A 12,174-nucleotide genomic window follows, 5' to 3' on the forward strand; every position below is an offset into this window, starting at 1 on the left:
CTGCGTAGGCTGTGGAAGGGGGTAGTAACCGGGGTGATCTCCTGTGCAGTCTCAGCACCCTCAGCAGAGCAGAACTCAACCTGGGAAGAGGCAGCCCTTGCTGCACCCTGTAGACAGCTGCACCCAGACACAACCCAGAATCATCTCTGAACACACCTGCTGTGGCGTCAGTGACCCTCCCGTCAATATCTCAGGGCTCTCGGAACTCCAGTCAGTCATCTTCCTCCTCCCGATTTCTGCCGTCCCACACCCATCGGTACGTTTATTTATCTTATCGGTCTCTTCAAACTGATTTAAATGGATTGCTAGTCCCTGCTTAGTGTCATTGCAAGCGATAAATGTCCCAAACCCAATTTCACGTGCTACTTAGGTTTTTCCTAAGACACATTCAATGAAATCTTTGTATTGGTTATCTATGGCTGCATAACAAGTAACCCCAAAACATTATGGTTTAAAATGACATTTGCTGTCTCCCAGTTTCTCCCAGACTGGAATCCAAATACAGCTTAGCTGGATGGCTGCCTGCGTCTCTCCAGGCTGCAGTCAAGGTGTGGCAGGGGCTGCAGGCCTCTCCAGGGACCGGGCTTACTCAGCCCCAGCAGTTGTGGGCTGGGTGCAGTTCCTCACGGGCTGATAGACCAAGGGTCTCCAGTTCCCTGCCCCATGGCCTCTCCATAAGGCAGCTCACAACAGGGCAGCCGGCTTCATCAGAACAAGAAAGTGAGAAAAGTCAGAGAGGACTAACGCGATGGAGATCACCGGCCTCTAGAACCTAATCTTGGAAGCACATCCATCACTCCGGCAACGGGGCAGTCGCAGAGCCGCTGGTATACAAAGCAGATGAGAAAGGACATCCTTGGCACAAACCCTGTTCCCTGCCCTGCGCCCAGGCAAGGAAACAGACCTGAGATTCATAAGGGGCCAGCGTCCTCCTGTCTCCTGCCACCCCCTACCCCACATACACCTTAAACGAACGAGGAATCCACCCACCACCACCCCACAGCTGCCTTTGCAGCATTGCTCTTGTGGTCCTTGTCCCCCGGAACCTGCAGTGGAGGAGGATGTCCTCTTGGTGGGGACACTGGCTTTGAGTCAGCCTGGGCATCCTTCATGCCATACCAGGGCCACTGTTGGCGGCTCGCAGCATCAACAGAGAGCTTTCTCTCCCAAGATACCCGCCCGTGGGATGCACCAAACGTGGTTCGAACAACAGAGATGCCCCCACGGCTCCCGAACACTGGCCCCCAGCAGTGTTATTTTGGGCAACGTGCCAACCGTCTTGGCACATTTCTGCATTGTTTTATAGGGTTATAGGGTTAGAGGCTGTCAGGGCATGGAGGAGACCCCAGAGGGGCCCAAACATCTTCCCAGCCTGGGCCCATGGCCGTCAGAGGTCGGCCACCCTGGGCCTGCTCGTGACGGTGCTTGATCTCATCCATGTCCTTCCTGGTCAGTTCAGGTCAACGCCCACCACGGGGTCTCCCCTGTCACCTGCAGGAGCAGAACACATGTGCCCATGGTTTATGTGCCCATAAAGCCAACGTAGCTTTATGGTTTAATTCATTCACTCACTCATTCATCCATGCATCTACTGAGGGCCTCCTGCATGCCAGGAACTGGCCTAGGTACTACTGAATAAGACAAAAGATGCTCCTCTTAACAGTTTAAATGATTTCTAAAAGCACATGGAAAAAAAAATTTAAATCACCTGTCCTCATGGTTACAAGCGAAAATCATGGGCCTGGAATCATGCAGATCTGAATTCATATCCCCACCCACGACCACCTTCCTGAGCTCGGGCAGCCCCACCCCCTTGCTGAGCCTCGGTCTGTGCCTGCATAAAACGCAGATAATGATGGCGGCAACTCCCATCTGCAGCGACAGGGGACACGCAACAGGGCCTCAGACCCTGGTCCTGCTCTCCTGGTCCCTCCCTTCTAGACCATCTCTGGGAGAAACATGACGCAGTGTTTTAAGATCACCAAGAACTCTCAAGTCTCTTGTTCACACTTCAGTCTTTTTTTTTTTTCTTTTTTTTTTTTTTTTGTAGTATGTGTGCCTCTCACTGTTGTGGCCTCTCCCGTTGCGGAGCACAGGCTCCGGACGCGCAGGCTCAGCGGCCATGGCTCACGGGCCCAGCCGCTCCGCAGCACGTGGGATCTTCCCGAACCGGGGCATGAACCCGTGTCCCCTGCATCGGCAGGCAGACTCTCAACCACTGCGCCACCAGGGAGGCCCACACTTCAGTCTTGAAATGACCACCAAGATTAGTGCAGCAACGATCCTCCTGTTGCACTTGGGGAAACTGAGGCTGAGAGAGGCCACATGCTTTGTTCACAGTCACACAGCGAGTGAGGGACACAGTGGACATCAAGCCTGCCCAAGCGTGGGAAGAGAGCACATCGGCTGAGCACGGGGCCAAAAGCAGGGGCGTTTATGAGCAAGACCTCGTCTGTGCCCTGGGGACCAACCCCTGGGAAAACCAGATCCTTCCCAGGCAGGGCACAGGCCTCACTGGCTATTTTGAGTTCTCCCACACATGACACAAGCAACAGGAATCTGGGGAGACCCGGATCACTGGTCGCATCGGGAACCGAGCTGCTCGTGTGGCGGCCAAGGGATGGGCTGAGGGTGACAAGGATCTGCAGGGCGGGGGCTGGAGAGCAAAGCCCAGATGCCTTCAGAGTTGGGGTACCTGCTGGAGAGAAGGCCCGTGGGGAGCTGGAGTGAGAGCCTGGGAGAGGCGGGGGCCGTGTCAGACTGGGGAGGAATCTGGGGCCTTTCCAGGTCAGACAGGCACACCTGTGTCCTCCTGGGCTGTGATCCTGAGACAGGGTTTGAGCAGTGTGTTTGGATGGCAATCCCAGAAGCAGGTCAGGGAAGGGAAGGAAGCCATAGAAGGTGCCCCTTCAACCCGTAGCAGCCAGGCTCAGTCCCCGTGGGGACCTCAGAGAAAAAACCTCAGGGTGTCCCTTCCTCCTAGGAGCAAGGAAGGCTCAGTGCTCCCCCAACTCCCCTGCGACAAGGCCATTGGCTGGAGCCATTCCTAGGATGTGAGTTTCCCAGCACAGAAAGGCACAGGTGCTGGCGGGAGGGTATCGTTGGCCTGGCCTGGATCCATGGGTCCACAGCTCTATCAGCCGGCACCAAAGGCATCCACTGAGACAAGGCTGGGCGGAGCTCAGACCATCCCACTCGGGGCGCCCTATTCACCGAGCACCCTGGTGCACCCAGCCCTGGCCGCGCACTGAGGCACAGCCCGGAGCACACAGTCAGGGCCTCCCTCTCGGAGACCGTGTCTCATCAAAGAGACCAGAAGTGAGAAGAGCATCGTGGGGAAATGAAAAGCACACACTGGATTCGTGCACAAAGGGAGTGAGGGACGGATAAACGAAACGTGGCAGATCCATACAAGGGCATATTATTCAGCCATAAGAAGGAATGAGGTGCTGAATCTTGACGGTAAATATGCTAAGTGGAAGAATCAGATACCAAAGGCCATGTAATGTAGGATTCCATTAATACGAAGTGTCCAGAAGAGGTAAATCCACGGAGACAGAAGGCAGGTTGGTGGTGGCCAGGGCCTGGGGGAGGGGAGGGTCGGAGAGACTGCCAAGGGGTACGAGGTTTCTTCTCTGGGTGAGTAGAGTGTTCTGAAGTTAGACAGTGGTGATGGTTGCACAACCTGGTGAATATACTGAAAATCATTGAATTTTATACTTTAAAGGGGTGAAGTTTATGGTAAGAGAATTCATTAAATCTCGATCCTAAAAAGCACACCCGGGGACTTCCCTGGCAGCTCAGTGGTTAAGACTCCACGCTTCCACTGCAGGGGGCCCGAGTTCGATCCCTGGTTGGGGAGCTAAGATCCCACATGCCGTGCCACGTGGCCAAAAAAAAAAAAAGGAATAAATAAAATTTTTTTAAATGAAAAACACACACAGAGGGGTCCTCTTTACATGAGATGGTCAGGGAGGGCCTCTGGGAGGAGGTGACATTTTAGCTGAGGTCTGAAGGATGAGGAGGAGCTGGCCATGGGGCAGGGCAGGAGGGGGCATGGTGTGCAGGGGCAGTGACGGCGGGCTGAGGACAGTGAGCTTGAGGGGAGGGGGCTGAGGTGCAGGCAGGGGGCGGCAGCAGACCCCATAGGGTTTGGCATCTGTGCTGATGGGTAGCTCGTTCTGACAGCAGCTGGAGGCAGCTGGAGGGTCTCAAGCTTGGGAGAGAAACATGATGGGATTTATGCTTTTAAAGTGTGGTGGCTGGACGGGGTGGACTAGAGGGGACAGGAGGCAGAACCCTCCAGGAGACCACATGCCTCCTGGGAATCCCTTGGGACTGGGGCTTACCCAGTACAAAGCTGTTGTCACCCCCATGCCCTAAGAGGGACTTGTGGGTGGGGACACCTTGCTCCGTTGTGGCCATTTGTATCCTGCAGTATCATAAAGGCACCCTTGCCCTGAGGTGATAAACCCCAGGGTGAGGGACAAAAGGCCACAGCACAGAAAAGGGGCTGAGCGGGTGACTGCCTCCAGCCGCAGGGAAGGTGAGAGCAAGACAGCAGGGCAGGGACGGAGGCAGACCCCCGGGGCGCCTGGAAAGCCACGTGGACTTTGAGCGTGCTGCCCGGCCAGCTGCCCAGGCTCCTGGGGGCGGGGAAGGGGGGTTGGGGGGAGCACGGGCCCAAGGGGCAGAGTCCACCAGGACCAGGAAACCTGACGGGGAGGAACTGGTGGTCTTCCGGGCTGGGGACGGCGGTCCTGCCAATGGATCTAAGTCAGGCCAGCGGATCTGGCAGGTCACAGTCAAGGTTTGTTCTGAGGGCGGAGGGGAAGTCCCCACAAGACTCAGGAACACGTGAGCTCCTCAGAGAGCCAGCGACGTCCCAGCAGCTGGAACAGGGAAGCATCTTGGAGAAGGATGTCAAGGGAGTTCACTGCCCACCAGAGCTGGCTGAGGGAGCCACACTGGACACATTCATCCCTCATCAAGTGTCTTCTGTGTGCCAAGTCCTGGCAGGGCTTCAGGGGAAGGCTTCCTGGAGGAGGTGACATTTGAATCGGGCCCTGAAGGATAGTAGGAGTTTTCCAAGGAACAGCAGGTGGAGAGAACACACGAGCACAGACCTAGAGGTTGGAAAGGGCCTGCACCAACCAGGGAACCGAGCAGCCCTTGCCTGGGCAGGGGTTGGAAAGTTGGGGGGACTCCTCCAGGAGGAGTGTAAGCCTGGGGTCTCTCCGCCAGGAGACCCCTCGAGCTGGGCCAAGCTAGGATGGGCCAGCGGCTCCCTACCTGGTTGATTCCTTTGACTCTCCCGGCTTTGCTTGTCCACCTGCCCCCCATCCCTGAGACCCTTCCCCAGGTGAGGAGGCAGGTGGCATGGTGACCACAGAGGTGAGGGAACCCCACATTTCTGCTGGGAGGGATTTGGTACAGTTCCGAGCCAAGAGGGCGTGCATTCACCTCGGCAACAGCTCCCACCATCTCAGGGAGAGGCCACTTTGCTGACCCCCTTGTAGGGGATCCCACTGCGGAAAGAGGCCCTAAAGACAGGCAGTCACGTCCTCCCTTTGGTCAGGGAAACCACCAGCACATAGCATGCATTCTCAGGGCGGAGGCTGCAGCCCCGGGACGGGACCCAGGGCTCGTGCATGAGCTGGAATTCAGTCCCACTTGCCCTCTCAGCCAAGTGCACCAAGGACATGTGACCCAAGGACAGCGCACGGTGGCCCCGCTTGCAGCTCTCTCTGCCAGGCCTCAAGGTCTGGTGACAGGGGCCTGGAAAGGCCCAGATCCCCATAGATGTCATGCTCTGCTCTTTGGTGCTGCTTGTTTCTATTGACAAACAGCCCACCTCGAGCTGCCATCAAGCCTGGGACTTTCAGAGCAGATACTTCTGCTGCTATTTCATGCTATTTCAAGAGAGCTTGAAAGCAGTCTGGGGAAGATGGAAGAGTGATGCATCTTTTCTGATCTCTCCAAATTCCCCTATAAAAATGGACAGAGCACCTAGGATAGCAAAACCCAAAACTCATGGGTTGCAGCCAGGATGGAACCACACGGCCAGGTGGCCACGGCAGGCAAGCAGGTGGAGATGAATCCCCAACAGGTGCAAGAGCCACGTGGTGTCAGCCTCTGCAAGAGAAGACGGGGAGGCAAGTCAACGGGGCTCTGATGGTCCTGAGAACTGAGGACCCCCCACCCCAGTTGCCAACAGTTCTCACTGCAAAGCGTGGTGGTCCCATCCGAGAGCCGATGTCAGTACCTCACGTGCAGGCTTCTATCTGTGGTGACCACAGGAGGACGGCAAAGAGGTCACACGGTGCTGGGGCAGTCTGGACCCTGAACCCATGACCAAGTTATTAAAGTACCAGAAAACTTCCATGACTGCGCTTCAAAAGTCCACATCTCTTGTAATCACAGGGTCAAGGTTTTAGAAAACCAGACCCAAACTCTGACCCCCCGTGGGGTCAGCACGGCCGTTTGAAATCGTGGCCACATGGGTTCCCTGGGGTGAAGTCAGGATATCGATGGGTAAGAGGGGAACTCCAAACATTGGAACGGATCCCATTTGGAAAGACTGCGGTGCTGCTGGACCTCCAAATCCCTTAGACACTCTGTTGCCTGCAGAAGCCGTCCCAAGTCCCCCCCCCCCCATCACTCCTAAGGGAGATGCTTCCTCTAGGGCCTGCCACCACCTCTTGCTTCTGGATCTGAACTCGAATCGCAGGAGCAGGGGTATAAAATCTGACCCAGGGGGACTTCCCTGGCGGTCCAGTGGTTAGGACTCCTCGCTTTCACTGCCGAGGGCGCGGGTTCAATCCCTGGTCAGGAACTAAGATCCCGCAAGCTGCACAGCACAACCAAAAAAAAAAAAAAAAAATCTGAGCCAGGAAGATGTACTGCATACAACAAAAGAAATGACAGGCATTACCAGTTTCCATTGGCAGAAACCTCGAGAATAAGCACGGCAATGGCCCTACGGGTGTCAGACCAGCATGGAAGAAACGTAATGTTTTCTGATACGGATGCAATCGCCCATCCAGACTCAAAGTGTTAACCCAGAGCTGGGCGTGGCTCTGATAGAATGCTCACGGCATTGACTGAAGTCTGGATCCAGCGGTATCTCCTCTTTTTGTTTTCCAAAATCAAAATTTAACTTTTTTGTTTAATGGAAAGAAAGATTCTTTCAATTCTACAGTGCTTTACAATTTTCAAAAACTTCACACACATACTCAGCCATAAAAAAGAACGAAGTGATGCCATTTGCAGCAACATGGATGCAACTAGAGAATATCATACTAAGTGAAGTCAGTCAGAAAGAGAAAGAAAAATACCATATGATATCACTTATATGTGGAATCTAAAATATGGCACAAATGAACTTATCTACAAAACAGAAACAGACTCACAGACATAGAGAACAGACTTGTGGCTGCCAAGGGGAAAAGGGGGAGGGAGAGTGATGGACTGGGAGTTTGGGGTCAGCAGATGCAAACTATTACATTTAGAATGGATAAACAACAAGGTCCTAATGTACAGCACAGGGAACTATATCCAGTCTCCCGGGATAAACAATAATGGAAAAGAATATTTAAAAAGAATGTATATATGTGTATAACTGAGTCACTTTGCTGTACATCAGAGATTGGAACAACATTGTAAATCAACTATACTTCAATTCAAAAAGTTGAAAAAAAAATTCACACACATGGTTTCATATAATCTCATGATCCCTCCCCATCTCCTATGTTGCCCCTCCCCCAACCCTCTCCCCACTGGTAACCACTAGTTTGTTCTCTATCTCTGTGAGTCTGCTTCTTTTTTGTTTCATTCACTAGTCTGTTGTATTTTTTTAGATTCCACATATAAGTGATACCGTACAGTATTTGTCTTTCTCTGTCTGGCTTATTTCACTTAGTATAATGCCTTCCAAGTCCATCCATGTTTCTGCAAATGGCAAAATTCTGGTGGCTTTTTTTCTTTTTTAATGGCTGAGTAGTATACATTGTATGTATATACCACACCTTCTTTATCCATTCATCTGTTGATGGACGCTTAGGTTGCTTCCATACCTTGGCTATTGTAAATAGCGCTGCTGTGAACATTGGGGTGCATGTATCTTTTTGAATTAGTGTTTTTCTTTTTTTCAGATATATTCCCAGGAGTGGAACTGCTGGGTCATATGGTAGTTCTATTTTTGGTTTTCCACAGTGGCTGCACCAATTTACATTCAGTGATGGCCCATTTGAGATGGAGATGAGAATATGGGATTCCCTTGGTAAACTGTAAAGGACAGTTTTTTAACTTTGGCACTTTTGATATTTGGGACAAGATAATTCTTTTTGTTGGGGGAGGCTCTTGGGGGGGTGCTTAGTGGCATCCCTGGTCCACTAGATGCTAGTAACACACCCCTCCCAGTTGTAACAACCAAAAATGTCTCTAGACATTACTAAATGTCCCCAGGTTGGTGGGCGGTGTGTGGTAGCAAAATCGTCCCTACTGAGAACCCCTGCTGTAGAGAAAGTTCTCCAAACACTTGGGGAAATAGGAATATTGGAGTGGATTCATTATATACAACCCACTCGCCCATGCCCTAACCATGCCCCAAGAGGGCCCTTCACCAAAGCTTTGAGAAATACAGTGGGGAGGGGAACACAGCGCGTGAAAAGTCTTTGTGGCTGTTCTCTGCGGGCTAGGAATGACCTTGGGAGACGCTGCCATTGAAACAGGCTTCCTGAATTCCATGAGGATGAAGGAATCCCAACACAGCAGGGGCCAAGGAGACAAGAAGGGTGTAGTTACCATCATGAAAACATGAATAACCATAGTAGCTCTCTGGTAGTGGCTAATTGCTCAGGAAGTACCTGGGACTGAAATGTTTGGTTTAACCCCATAAAATTGGTGATAGGCAACCATTTTTGACCTGAACTACCATTTAACATGGTTCAGACTCATAAGGGAGCAGCTAACTGAGATTTACTTGATTGGAATAATCAAAGAAAACCCTCTAGATCTGATTCACAGGACAACAAACTGACCCACCATATCGATGACATCGGTCAGATTGGACCCAATGAGCCAGAAACATAAACCCTCCAGAAATCTTGGTCAGACACATGCATGTCAGGGGGTGGGAAGTGATCCCCACAAAATGCAATGAAATTTCTAGAAGGACAATGGTCTGGGACGTGTTGAGGTAGCCTCGCCAAAAGAAAATACAAGTTGCTAGACCAGCCAGCTCCTACTGCTACGAAAGTCCCACAATGCCTGGCGAGCCTCTTTAGATTTTGGACACAACATACATCTTATAAAGTGTGCTCATCCAACTTGTCTACCTGTAAGGCTGCCTGCGACCTGTAAGGCAGGTGTGAGTAGATGCCAGGACAAGAGAAGGCTCTGGGATGCATCCAGGATGCAGTGAAATCTACTCTGCTGCTCAGGCCAAAGGACGCAGTAGAGCCAATGGAGCATAAGGTGTCAGGAGATGGGGGGATTCTGTGGGAAGTCTTTAGCAGGCTCCTACTGGGGTATTGCAGAACAGACCACTTAAATTTTGGAGCAAAGCACATCTTCTTCTGAAAAGAACTCTTCTCCTTTTGAGAAGACAGCTCCTGGCTTGCCTCTGGGCCCTAATAGAGACTAAACATGTGAACACAGGTTGCAAATTTACCATCGATCTGAGCTGTCCATCCTGAACTAGGTGTTACCCAACCCATCAAGATAGACACAGAGATGCCCACCATGGCACTCCACAGTCAAGGGGAAGGGAGACACAGCAGATCAGACCTGAAGGCACAAGTCATTGCAGAAGCAGATGCTAGACTCCCACGGTACCTCCTTTGCTGTGTCAGCCCCTCTCCCTCATGCAAATGATCTCCCGGGAGTTCCTTAGGACCAGCTGACAGGAAGAAAGACTTCAGGCCTGCACGATAAGCTGGCATCGTCTGAGGGTGGACTGCTGAAGCTCTGCAGCTCCAGGGAGGTGGTCCTGAAGGGTCTGGGGTCAAATTTTCAGACATGTGCCTGGTTGTTCCTTTTACCTGGAAGGAGAGAGGGTCAGAGGTACGGGTCTACACTGACACGTCGGCAGGGCCTAATGGATGGTCAGGGACCCAAAAGGAAAAGGATTGGGGGACTTCCCTGGTGGTCCAAGGGTTAGGACTCCGCACTTCCACTGCAAGCGGCATGGGTTCGATCCCTGGTCAGGGAGCTAAGATCCCACGTGCCACATGGTGCGACGAAAAAATAAAAAGAAAGAAAAGAAAGGAACAGGACTGGATGATTGGTCACAGGAGGTCAGGAGAAGAGGCCTGAGGAAGAACCTCTCGGAGTAGGTGCAAGGTAGCCGCCGGATAGAGGTTAGCATCCCATGTAAATACTCACCAGAGGCCAACTTCACAGAGGAGGCTCAGTGCCATCAGATGGGCAAGATGGCCTGTCTGATGGCATCAGCCAGCCTGTGTCCCCAGCCACCCTGCTTTGCATGGGCTCAACAACCCAAGCTTCCCTACTCCAAAGCTGACCCAGCTCACTCACTGCTGCGAGCCCAGGAACCCCTGGGAGACACCATTCCCCAGGGGACAGCCAGCCACCTGGTTGTGGGTTGATTTCACTGGACAACTTCCAGCATGAAAGAGGCAGTGATTTCATTTTCCTGGAATTATGACTTTGCTCTGAACATGAATTTGCCTTCCCTGCCTGGAAGTCTTCTGCCAAAACCACCACCCGTGGACATACGGAATCTCCTTGGTCATTATTACACCCCACAACACTGCTTCTCACCAAGGACCTCATTTCTCCACAAATGAAGGTACATCACCAGGCTTGAGCCCACTGGCTCCTTGGTCTCACCATGTTCCCCATCGTCCTAAGCATCGTTGAATGAAGGGATGGCCTTTTAATGGCTGGGTGATGATACTTTGCTGTTTCTAGGATACGGTCTAGGCTCTGAACCAAGACACGAGGAAGGGGGTTATTGTACCCGCTGGCATGACTAGTCCTGGTTCAGAGGGGGAATGCAGTGGTGAGACTATGCCCAGAGTCCAGAAGGTTCTCTGGGGCTCTAGGTACGCGGGCTTCAGTAGTTGTGGCGCATGGGCTTAGTTGCTCCGTAGCATGTGGGATCTTCCCGGACCGGGGCTCGAACCCATGTCCCCCTGCATTGTCAGGCGGATTCTTAATCCCTGCACCACCAGGGAAGTCCCATGCATCTCCACTTTTGGAGGGAGGATTAGTGTGTCTTTGGTTGAACAGGGAACAATGGGGTTCTGTTAGGTATAGAAAGATTATTGTTTTCTTTTTTTTTCATTGGAGTATGATTGCTTTACAACATCGTGCTCGTTTCTGCTGTATGACAAAGTGAATCAGCTATATGTATACATATATCCCCTCCCTCTTGAGTCTCCTTCCCACCCCCTCCCTGTCCCACCCCTCTAGGTCATCACAGAGCACTGAACTGAGCTCCTTGTGCTATACAGCAACTTCCCACTAGCTATCTGTTTTACACTTGGTAGTGTATATATGTCAATGCTACTCTCTCAGTTCATCCCACCCTCCCCTCCCCCCCACACTGTGTCCACAAGTCCATTCTCTACATTTGCATCTCTTTTCCTGCACTGGAAATTGGTTCATCAGTACCATTTTTCTAGATTTCACACACATGTGATAATATATTGACTTACTTCACTCTGCATGACAGACTCTAGGTTCATCCACATCACTACAAATGACCCAGTTTCATTCCTAGAAAGACATTATTGTTTTCTTTATTTAAAAGTTAAGTGGGGCTTCCCTGGTGGTGCAGTGGTTGAGCGTCCGCCTGCCGATTCAGGGGACACGGGTTCGTGCCCCAGTCCGGGAAGATCCCACATGCCGCGGAGCGGCTGGGCCCGTGAGCCATGGCCACTGAGCCTGCGCGTCCAGAGCCTGTGTTCCGCAACGGGAGAGGCCCACGTACTGCAAAAAAAAAAAAAAAAGTGAAGTGAAGGGACCCCCTCACACCCCTTAGGATGGCTACTGTGAAAAAAGTATAGAAAATATCCGGTGTTGGTGAGGGTGTGGAGAAATTGGAACCTTTGTGCACTGTTGATGGGAATGTAAAATGGGGAATGAAAACAGTATGATGGTTCCTCAAAAAAATTAGAAAGAGAACAACCATAAGATCCAGCGATT

This window comes from Mesoplodon densirostris, chromosome 7 (assembly GCF_025265405.1).
Source record: "Mesoplodon densirostris isolate mMesDen1 chromosome 7, mMesDen1 primary haplotype, whole genome shotgun sequence".
NCBI classification, from domain to species: domain Eukaryota; kingdom Metazoa; phylum Chordata; class Mammalia; order Artiodactyla; family Ziphiidae; genus Mesoplodon; species Mesoplodon densirostris.